The sequence below is a fragment of the Parasteatoda tepidariorum genome, chromosome 9, assembly GCF_043381705.1.
Source record: "Parasteatoda tepidariorum isolate YZ-2023 chromosome 9, CAS_Ptep_4.0, whole genome shotgun sequence".
In the NCBI taxonomy this organism is placed as follows: Eukaryota; Metazoa; Arthropoda; class Arachnida; order Araneae; family Theridiidae; genus Parasteatoda; species Parasteatoda tepidariorum.
In genome coordinates, this window is record NC_092212.1 from 21,528,848 (window position 1) to 21,540,135 (window position 11,288).

The window sequence follows — 11,288 nt, forward strand, 5'->3', positions numbered from 1 at the left end:
CCCACCCACAAAAAAGTAAAAATTAATCCTTAGTTTAATAAAAATAAAAAATAAAAAGTGCTGCAAATTTGTTTATACCAAGTATATAATGGTAAAAATCCGTATAGTTTCAGACCGTATAGTTTCAGATCACATAATAACAGATCAAATAATAAGCGGTATAGTTTCAGATAAAATTATATAAATATTCATATTATAATTTATTGAACACAAATGTCTTGTTCTTATATGTTAAATTTTGTAATTAATACGATTAATTTATTTGTCTTTTTGAAACAAAAGTGCATGGGAGATTCGGTATCAATTGGTTTAGAGTTCATGTTTTAAGTCAAAGGGTTAAATAAAAAAAATAACCATACTATTAATAATATTCTTTAAAATACGGATAAAAACTAGAATTTTATGCGTTAATAAAATATCTTATTATGCATAATATTTGATTTTTTAAAAATTTTATTTACGAACAGAAATTAATTTTAATTGTAACTATGTATAGTTAAATTACACACTCTCAAGTCGGTCGAATCGATTTCTCGATATGTAAAAATAAGTTCTTTTTTGAAGTTTTATTCCAGAGAAACTATTGACCCAATTTAATCAAATTTTTGAAAGTTATAATTTGAAATTAATAGTTTGAAATTATGTAAAAATTTTCAAATTTTGTTGGTCATTATCAAACTAAATAATAAAGTATTATTATAAATTATTTTTTGTTAATAATAATAATAAAATTATTATTATTATAAAACATTATTCAATGTCAGCAAATTGCTATTAAAAATTTTAGTCGGGCAAAGACATTATTAGCAAATGCGGCCTTAGACAGTACATTCTAACTAAACGACACTCTTCAACTCTTTGTTGTTTAAAGAATAGTTGTTGCTTATGATGAATCAGTGTTGCCAGACTGGCTACACTACACCGGAAAGGGTTAATCATCCATGCGTTAGCCGTATTGCAAAGTTTACACAGGGATTAGCCAGAGTGACTCCTCAAGTATTTTGGTTGGTACTCCATAACCCCAGGTAGATTTGGGCATTAGGTACCCTATTTTCATTAAAAAAAGAAGAATATTTTAAATTATTTTCAATTATTATTTATAGTAAAGGAAACTCTATTATTGTCGAAACTAATGTATATTTTAAAAGTCTGTGCTCCGTTTAATCAAATATTTTCGCTAATCAAATCAAATCAAATGGCATAGAGTTTTGTAGATCTTACTCTAATATATTTTTACTTAAATTTATTATGATTATATTTTTAGAATTTGGATGGCGAACAGCATACATACAGGAGGTGGAACAAATTATGAAAACACTTTTATACTAGCATATTTTTTCATATTTCTTAAGAAATATTTAATGAAACATTTTATAAATTTAGAAGTCTTTGGATCAATCATTTTCTCATACTTACCAATGAAGTTTAAAGCTTTTAGAGGTTTAAGGGACTGACAATGAATTACAAACGGAAATTAATGTTTTTGATCACCCTATGCAAAAAAAATGTAGCAATAAATTTGCAATTTTTAGCAATTGTTTTGGTTATTATATACAAGAACTTCACAAAATTTCATAAATCTAGATTAAATATTTATGAAGATATGAACATTTTTTTAAAGAAAAACAAATTTTTTTGCTTTATGCGTTTTTGTTGTAACTTTAAACATATTCAATAAACTTGAACAAATTTTTTTAAGCAATCTAATATTAATTGCAAAATATTTCTTTAAAATTTGAAAATTTTTCTTTAAAATCGAAGTTCTTTCATATGCGCATGTGTGGAAAAATAGAACTTTTTTTTTCTTAATTTTGCAGGTACTAATTGTATTTGGCAAATGAAAAAAGTCCGATTTAAATATCTTAAAAATTAAAAAAGTTTCAAACAATTTTCAAAGTAGTTTTTGTACTTTTTAAAAGAAACTCAAAATGATAAGGAGTTTTCTACTAATATTATTTTGTATCATAGGACAAAATTAAATGACGAATGCTAATACTTTACAATAAACGTTTATACACAGAAATATGACTGTATAAATAATGAAAACATGCGGAAAAAAATATGCTTTTATTTGAGATGATCCCATGAATGCTGATGTCATTTTTAATAAATCTTGTTTATTAGTGCAAAATAAAATTTGTGGAAAACCCCTTATCATTTGAGCTTTTTTGAAAATAAAAAAATTTCGAAAACTACTTAGAAAATTGCATAAAACTTTTTAATTTTCCAAGATATTCAAATCGAACTTTTTTTGTTAGTTCCAAATACGATTCACTACAAAATGAACAAAAAAAAATTTTTAAAATTTTTTCCCGCGAATGCGCAATATGAAATAATTACCTTAATTACTCCTATCTTACACAGTTTAAGCAAATTTCTCTCAAATTTTAAAGCATTAAATTTGTAATTAATTTATAATTGCCGCAAAAATTTTGTTTACTTTATTGAATATTTTTAAAGTTATAGGGAAAAAAAAGTCTTTTTTTTTTATAAAAATGTCTATATTTTCCTAAATATTTAAGCTAGGTTTGCGTAATTATTGCAAACAATAACCGAAATAATTTACAAATTAATAAATTTATTGCTAGATTTTTAGGTGTAGGGTGATCAAAAGTAATATTATCCGTATGTAATTATTCCCAGACTGGCCCCTACGGACTTTCTAAACATGTTCAATAATGTTCAGTCTTTCTTAAAGTCTTTCTTTTCTTCTTCTAGTTCTTCTGACATTAAATTAAAATTCCGAAAATTAGAAACTCAAACTCACCGTTCCACGGTTCGTATAACTGAACTATTTGGGCCAAACATAGAAGATAATAGCTATGATCCTTATTTCGTGGGTTACAAATCCGTTTTCATCAATAAAAAAAAAGAAGTCATAATTATTCCGTGAAAATACGTTTTGAGGTCGGATTTCGTAACTTATTGTAGTGTATTAAATAATTATCATATATTTAAGGTTTGGGAAAATTGGATAAATATGATTGCTGTTTTGTACGTAAAAATCCGATAATAAGATAAAAAATTATGAAAGGATCGGATGAAGATATGGAAACGCTTTTTTATTAACTCTATGTGGACAATCTTTTTTTTCACTGAAAATGTTTTGGGAGATTTTAAAGGGCAAAACTTGAAAGATCAGTTTTTGAAATTCTGGAACACTTTGGCTAAATACCACTTTTAATTTTTTCTAATGACTAAAAACAAAAACAAAAAATCTTTCTAATTTTTTCTTACTGAAAAGGAAGTATAACATTTAGCAATATGTAAAAAAAAATTTTTTATCAAGAAACTTTATTTTTGTGCGCAAACAAAAAGTCTTAAACGATTTTGTCTAAAACCCACAATTTATTATTTTATTTATATACTTATTTGCAATATTTTGATAGATAATTACATATAGATCTCACTTTTTTCTTTGCTATGGCACCAAAATTAAGAAAATTTGACCGTAAATAATAAAAATATATAGACGTTAAAAGTAAATGAACCACCTTCCCTGATTAAGCCATTTTGTTAAATTGAATCAAATTTCTGAATAGTCCCAGAACAGAATTATAAAAATAGAAACGAAAGTATAAAAAAAAGTTCAAAAAAAGGTAGGAATTTTTTTTCACAAACTTGAAATGGGTCATTTCAGTAAAATGTTTAATAAATTTGAATAATTCTATAAATTTAAGTTTGCAGTTATTATTTAATAATGAATTCCAACTATGAATAAAACTAGAGCTGAAAAATTATATTGTCCGAGATCCGTCATGCCTTTGGCATGCAAAAATTTCGATCGAGTATATATTTTTTTACCATTTTGTGCCTGACCAGACTTGTAAATATACAATATTATAAAATATCGATAGCGCGGCCCTTTAAATTTCAACGAAAATCTACAAGATGTTGGATATGATGAATAACGGTGTTATAGATAGAAAGAAAAATCGTAAAAGATAGTTAAAAATAATGCTCCGTATTTACTTAATAATAATTACAACTACTCATTGCCTTAAATACTTTCTTTTTAATAACAACTGATTACTTCTTTGTTAATTAAACTTCAAACTGATTAGCATAGAAAATATAAGTGTTGATATCGATATAAGGTTGATAAAAATGATTTTTTTTCGACAGATTAATAATGGGTAAATTTATTTGTTTCCTATATGCATTTTGTAGACGAATTTGCCCATTTGAGTATGTAAAACTTTTGGAATTTTTTGAGATCTCGCCAATTTAAATAAAGGAAGAAAAAAAAGTCAAATTTTTAAATACGATTTTTTGCTCCCTTCTAATATTTCCCGCACCTTGGAAGTGACTTTTCCCCCAAACGCACCTTCACTGTATTGATCAAAGAGGGGAAGAGGAGAATGCGAGATTGTGAATCCCAGGAGCGATTAATGCATCAACCAAACGGACACGTGGTATCCGCCTTCCTCATTGGCCTGTTTTGAAATGGGGCTGCCAAGGCTGAGTAGTTGGCGATTTGAAAAATTCACCCACTTGGCGCCAAAATATCTGAGTTATGCGAACCATTTCGAGCTTCATTAATACTTTTTTTCTCCACTCTTTTCCACACTCGATGAAATTCTTTTAGATGGAACGAAAAATATTAATATATTTTCAGCGAAACAAGCTGTTTTTTTTCTTCCCTCTCCTTCTTTCTGGTAGTTGTTCGTTTTATCAACTGTGGAGGCGTTATGGCGTGTACTAAAAAGATAAAATAGAAAATTCGAAGCCGGAGCAACAAGTGCATTCGTTTTTTTAGATTACGGAAGAACGGATCTGAAGGCATATAAATTTATTTGCAAGAGAATGAACTTTCCGAAAACACTTGCAAAAGTTTTAATTCGTTTTCGTTTTTATTAATTCAATATTTTTCAAATCTTAATCTTCAACTATTATAAATTCGACAACAAAATACCAATCGATGTTAAGAGAAATCTAGTTGATACTGGACACGACACTCCAACGGATGAGAAATTTCCGTAATTTTAGAAGATATTTATCCTAGTTGTAGCGAGGGTAGTGTATTAATATTTTGATAAAGTAGAATCAAAAGAATTTTGATTACTACTTAACATAAATAATTTAAACAGATAGTACATATAAGGTCTGACAGACGAATGCTTAAATTCTAAAAAAGTTTCTTAAAAATTCTGTTATCTCAATAAATTCTGTTTTCATTCACTACCCTTGTAAAGAATATTTCGTAACAGCCTCAAATGATGGAATGTCTGCATGACATTTCTAAAAAACTATCTAATCCATCTCCATTTTCGTAAATCTAAAAGCATTGTGGATCTGTTTAAAATAACTTGTGCTACTTTCCCAATTTTTAAATTTTTTTTTATATTTTACGTGTTTTGTCATAAGATCTTTTTTTTTTTTTTTTTTTTTTTTTTTTTTTTTTNTTTTTTTTTTTTTTTTTTCAAAAAGATCTTATGACAAAATATTGAGTCGCCCGGACAGTTTAAGCCGATGTTCTATAGTCGGAGCTCCCAGGGATCCACCAAAAATATTCAAGTGGTAGCAAAGTTTATACTGTAAAATATATTTTTTGTTTTTAAAAATGGATCACTAAATTTTCTTGATCACAACAAGGATTAGGAAGCTTACTGCATACATAGAAGTGTGATGCATGCTAGATGAATATTAGATCAATCGATAAATAATCTTAACATCGTACAAAATGAAATATTACGGTCAGTTTCAAAAGCTCCTTACTACGTTAGGAATAACACATTAAGAGAAGACTTAAATCTTTTCAAACTCTCAATATATTGCTTCTCTGAATGCCAATTTTTTAATTACAGCAAAAAAATGTCACAAGGCAAAATTGAATGATATCTTCAGCAAAGAATTCTTAAGGGTGTTTTTCGAAGTCTCCGTCGTAATATGAAATGAAGCTTTTTTGCGAATAATATGCTATTTTAATAACTGCTGTGAGTTTGCAACTGCTACTCGTGACTGTTAGCTCTAGTTTAGCCTACCTAAAGCCAGCGCTATCTTCGCTTATTTTGAAAATGGTGCAAAACGTCAATATGGAGAAAAGCCACAGTTTTGTGAAAATAAAAAGTGTCTGTGGTCTAATTTTTTAATATTTAAAAACTTACTACAATGCTGCATTACCTGGGATCATAAAAATTTGCAAGAACTGAGAATAACGTAGTGATTTTGATAATTTTCACCTAGGCGGAAAAATGTCGCCAAATTGGCGGTATTTAAAAAAGTTTAATAACTTTTAAAATATTTCAGTTATTTGTCTGTTCTAAAGCCCAGATAATTCTTCAAGGCAAGATCATATATATAGTTTAAAATCATCGCATTGCTACAAGTGACCGTGTAAGGCACTTAAACTATGTTTTTTTTTTATATTTTCCTTGGCGACAGAGCTCCGAAAAACAGAGTTTTCCATTATCGTTCATTGGCGGCCTTCTTCTTCTCCAATGAACCCGTTCAAGTTACAATCCAATAAGTATTGTAAGAAGTGTAAAGTATTGCACATAGTCATTTTTTCCATTTTATTACCATTCATATATATCAAACTGGTGTTACCAGGAGCAATCGTGAATAGTTTCTGAAGCAATCGCGAATAGTTCCTGAGCAATCGAATATTTGAAAAAGTCGTGATTTTTAAATTCTATTTCTCAGGAGTTTTTTGACAGATTTCGCTCAAAATTTTATATTTTCTCATTTAAAATTACATTCTTTAAAATTATGTAAAAATTTGTATACCTTATAATTCAAATTTTTTTCAACTAATACTAAATAAATTAATTAAAAAAAAAACTTTCTAAAATTTATTCTTTGCATGAATTTATCTTCGGATAAACGAAATTTATAATGGTGTGCAAAAAATGTTTTAATTCGCTTTAAAACAAAAATTATTGAGATACGGTGAAATACACAAAAAGTAAAATTAACATTAACAGGCCCGAATTTTTCACCACTCTCCTGATCAAACTATTAGGACCATTTTCCCAGATTGCGGCTATCTCTATATTGGGGGGGGGAGCATAAATCTGAATCCGCAGAAAAAAAGGTATGTTGATTAAGAGAAAGTACGTTTTTATGTTTGATTTCACAACTTAAAATTTCATCAGCACGAATTAATTAGCATATTTCAGGTCATCCCCTTGAACCTTTAACATTGAATCCTAAAACGTGAAGATCCGATAGTTAGATCAAAAGTTGTTCAGAGTGATCCGTTTCTTATTTTGTGCACTGTGCAAAAACTTGTGAATGACAAAGCCTATATACGTACTTCAAATTCCAACCTCTTGTAGACAAAATTCATATGTAACCCAACATGATCACTTCTATAGAAAACAGTGATCGGAACATATGCTTGCGAATTTATAAATGTATCTGGTTTACCATTTGGATATGTTACTGCTAATTGTACATACATGTACTAAACCATGTACTAGTTTTAATTTGCTTATTATAAGAGACATTCAAATTGAATTTGTGTCTTGTGAACAGTTCAGGAATAGATAGTTCAAATTGTCAAAAGATCGTTGGCAAACTTCACACTTGACAGTAGATATTAATAAAATTACTTTTCAAATTTTATATACACAACATACTGTTGAAAAATTCTTTATATCAAAAATGTTATTTGATGTGAACAAGTATTACTCCTGATTTTCTCCTCGGTAATATATTTGTATGCATTTTAAATTCATTTTCTCTTTCAATTTTGCTGTTAATTTTTTTTTCTTCCTAAACTTTACTGGTTTGGAAAAACACAAAACATTTCAGGATTTTTGAAAAAAAAAAGAAAGGAATAATTTTAAGAGAATGGATCTTTTTATACTTATTATTGATACGTTACGGATAAACCATATCGTTAAAAATTGAAAATAGAATCCCAAAATAATTATCTTCCTCGCCAAAAATTGCCTACTGACATTTTTAAATTTTATTTTCAGTTTTAATATCGACATATGAAAGTTCTTGCGGTTTTAACCCTTTGACGCAGATGCGACACTGGTGTCCTTTCATATATTTTTTTCTGATGCTGGAATTACAAGCAAAAATATATTTTGGTATTTTTCATTCTTAAGAAACAGTCTGATGGATACTAAAAATCTGCTAGATTAACGGAATTCTATTTGTAATAAAGTACAAAATCAGAAAAAAGGAGTTTGAAGAAACAATTTTTGCATTTATATTCAAAAATGTATCAATAAATGGTTTTGCAAATTGAAGAAATTTCAATGATGAATAACTGTTTCTCTTCGATCTAAATAACTGCAAATAAGTGCAAATTTGAAAAATTATTGCTTGGAAGTGTATTTGGAAAATTTTACTTTTAACACAAACAAGACACCGGTGTTTCATGCTATATTTCATAACCATAAATTACTAAAATGCTAAATGTAATATTTTTCACATATTTTGGCGTGAATTAATACAAAATAATGAAAAAGCATGGAAAATATATTTAATTAAAATATTGCTCAAGGAGTTAATGGTAGAAAATGGTAGAATATTTATGATATGGTAGAAAATGTATAATGGTAGAAAATGGTAGAAAATTTAATTTAATTTAACTTGGAATAATAATTAATAAAGATAGAAAATAATAGAAAATTAATGCTTGAAAATAATAGAAAACTGATGGTAGAAAATTTATGAAAAATTAAAAAAATAACTTATTTATGTATTTTGAAAAATGTAAAACTTGCTTATACTTAAAAATCAATTAAAGATAATTCGGTGTGTAAAATAATTCATTTTATCTTACAAAGCAGACACTAAAAAATAAAGAAAACTGAAAAATCTAAAGTTAGGTAGAACTAACAACTACATTTGAAACGATCAAAAGAAGAAACATGGATGACAACTTTTTTTTATATATATCTGTTACTGGACAAACAAACAAGAAAACCTACTATTTTCTGAGAAAGAGTCTTTTTTGCTTATTCAAAACTAGTTTCTCACTAATAATTTTTTAAATAAGTTCTTCTTTCTGAGAAAAAGCCCATTTCCGTTCTCAATTGTCGGTCTCGAAAGGCTAAATTTTACTTTCCAACATCTTGAGTGATTGTTAAAGCCCGGCAGCATGTAAACTCTCTTTACACACATAGTATCCCCAAGAGATATTGAGCTCGCTGATTGGCTTTCTCGGCAACGCCATCTGTGACGTATGACTATTTCATTCTGCCATGCTTGTTATTTTCAGCATAGATTGATTTCTATACTCCAGCTTTCGTGTACAAACTTGAAATGTCAGTTTTTTCAACAGAGAAACTGCCTTCTCCATTTAAAAATGAAGTAAAAAATATTTCCTCAAATACCATGGGTAATGGAATTTGGGATTGTGGGTATTGGAATTTGGGAAACTTACCAATGCGAAATGGAATTCTAGAACTTCCAAACCTCATGGACAAAGATTTGTTTGTAGGTAAATAACTAGTTTAGTTATTTTAAGAAAAAATTTGTATTTAATTTTTATGGAAAATGCTTTTTTCGTTACATTTATGATTATTACATACATGAATTCTTATGAAGCTAATATCCCTCTAATTTATTGACTAACTTTGAAATCGAATTCAATTGCCTTACTCAATTCTTATACTCACTATAAAATGAAAACTGAATTGTTTTCACTTGATAATTATTTAATTAAATTAATGTTCATCGAATTAAGTTAATATTTTATTTATTTCTTGTGGATTACTAAAATTAAATTATAAAACTTTTAATTTAAGATTTATTAGTGGCGCCATCTATTATTATAAATTAAAACTAAGAGATCTGCATTATGCCTACCAATTTATAACTTATTTTTAATGTTTCCTTTTTTTTCTTTTTTTTTTGTTAAATGTTTTAAAATACCGAAAAACTATTAATTGACATTTAAGAAATCAAGCAATTGTCTTTTAGGATGTTTATTTTATTAATTTTTGATTGCATAATTCCCATCAAAATAAAAGTAAATGATTATGAATTGTCCATTAAATTAATACCATGAGTAATTAAAGAATGCTAATAAAACTTTAATTCATGTTTAATAATTATTATTATACTAATTTGATGTTTTACCAAAACATGATTGTTTACCTTGCATTCACGTAAAATTCATAGCATTAATATTAAAAAATATTAGAATAAAATTTAAAGCAAATTAGATTTAAATAAATGTGTTATTATTAAAATACAATTAATAACTTTGTTTAATTTTTTGAACAAAACTTTAACGTTTGTCATAAAATTAGTATGAGAAAAATACTGGAACTGATTTATGATTGATTTACATTTTGGGAACAAACTATGGAGAAATGTTATTGGGGAGGAGCTACAAAAAGGCGTAACAGAAGGCAATGCCGAGAAAGCCAATCAGCGCTCTCAAAATCTCTTGGGGATACTATGTGTGTAAAGAGAGTTTACATGCAGCCCGGCAGTTGATAGTGGAGGGATGTTAGAGTATTTATTTCAAACTGGTAATCATAGTTTCATCTTATCTGTCCCTTCTAGGGATATAGCCAGATTGAAACATCAACGTGTTCGTTTTATTGTTTGATCTTCCTTTTCTCTGAATCTGAAATCACGAGCTACGTAAGGGCATAGAGCACAAGGTTTTTCGAAGCTCAGTCGCCCAGGAAAGTAAAAATCCACAGTTTTAGTGCCTGACACTAGAAGTCAAGCCATGATTTTAAATTAAATATATAATTTTGCCCTGAAGAATTATCTGGGTTTTAGAAAGCACAAATAGCTTAAATATTTTAAAAATTATTAAACTTATTTTAAAATTGCTTATTTGGCAATATAATTTTTTTCACCTAGATGAGAATTATCGAAATCACTGCCTTATTCTCAGCTTTTGTAAGTTTTTATGAGCCCAGTTAATGCAGCATTGGAGCAAGTTTTTAAATATTTAAAAATTAAACCACTTTTCCATTTTCACAAAACTGTGGGTTTTCGCCATTTTGACGTTCTGCGCCATTTTCGGAATAATCATAGGCAGCGCTGGGTTTTCATTGGTTAAACTTGTTCTAACAATCATAAGTAACTGTACCAAACTCACAGCAGTTATGAAAAATGCATATTATTCGCAAAAAAGCATAATTTTATATGGCAGCGGAGCCTTCGAAAATAATAACGTTCAATGAGCCTTAACTAATAGCATCCAATCAATCGCCGTCATATTGTGACTGTTAATTTCAACCAGTAATTTACACTATTTTACTTTGAAATAAAACGTATTCCAATGGACAATTACAGTCAAATTTTTTTTTAATTTTAATGCATTCAGAATCCCAGAAAACATTTTATTACTTTTCTAA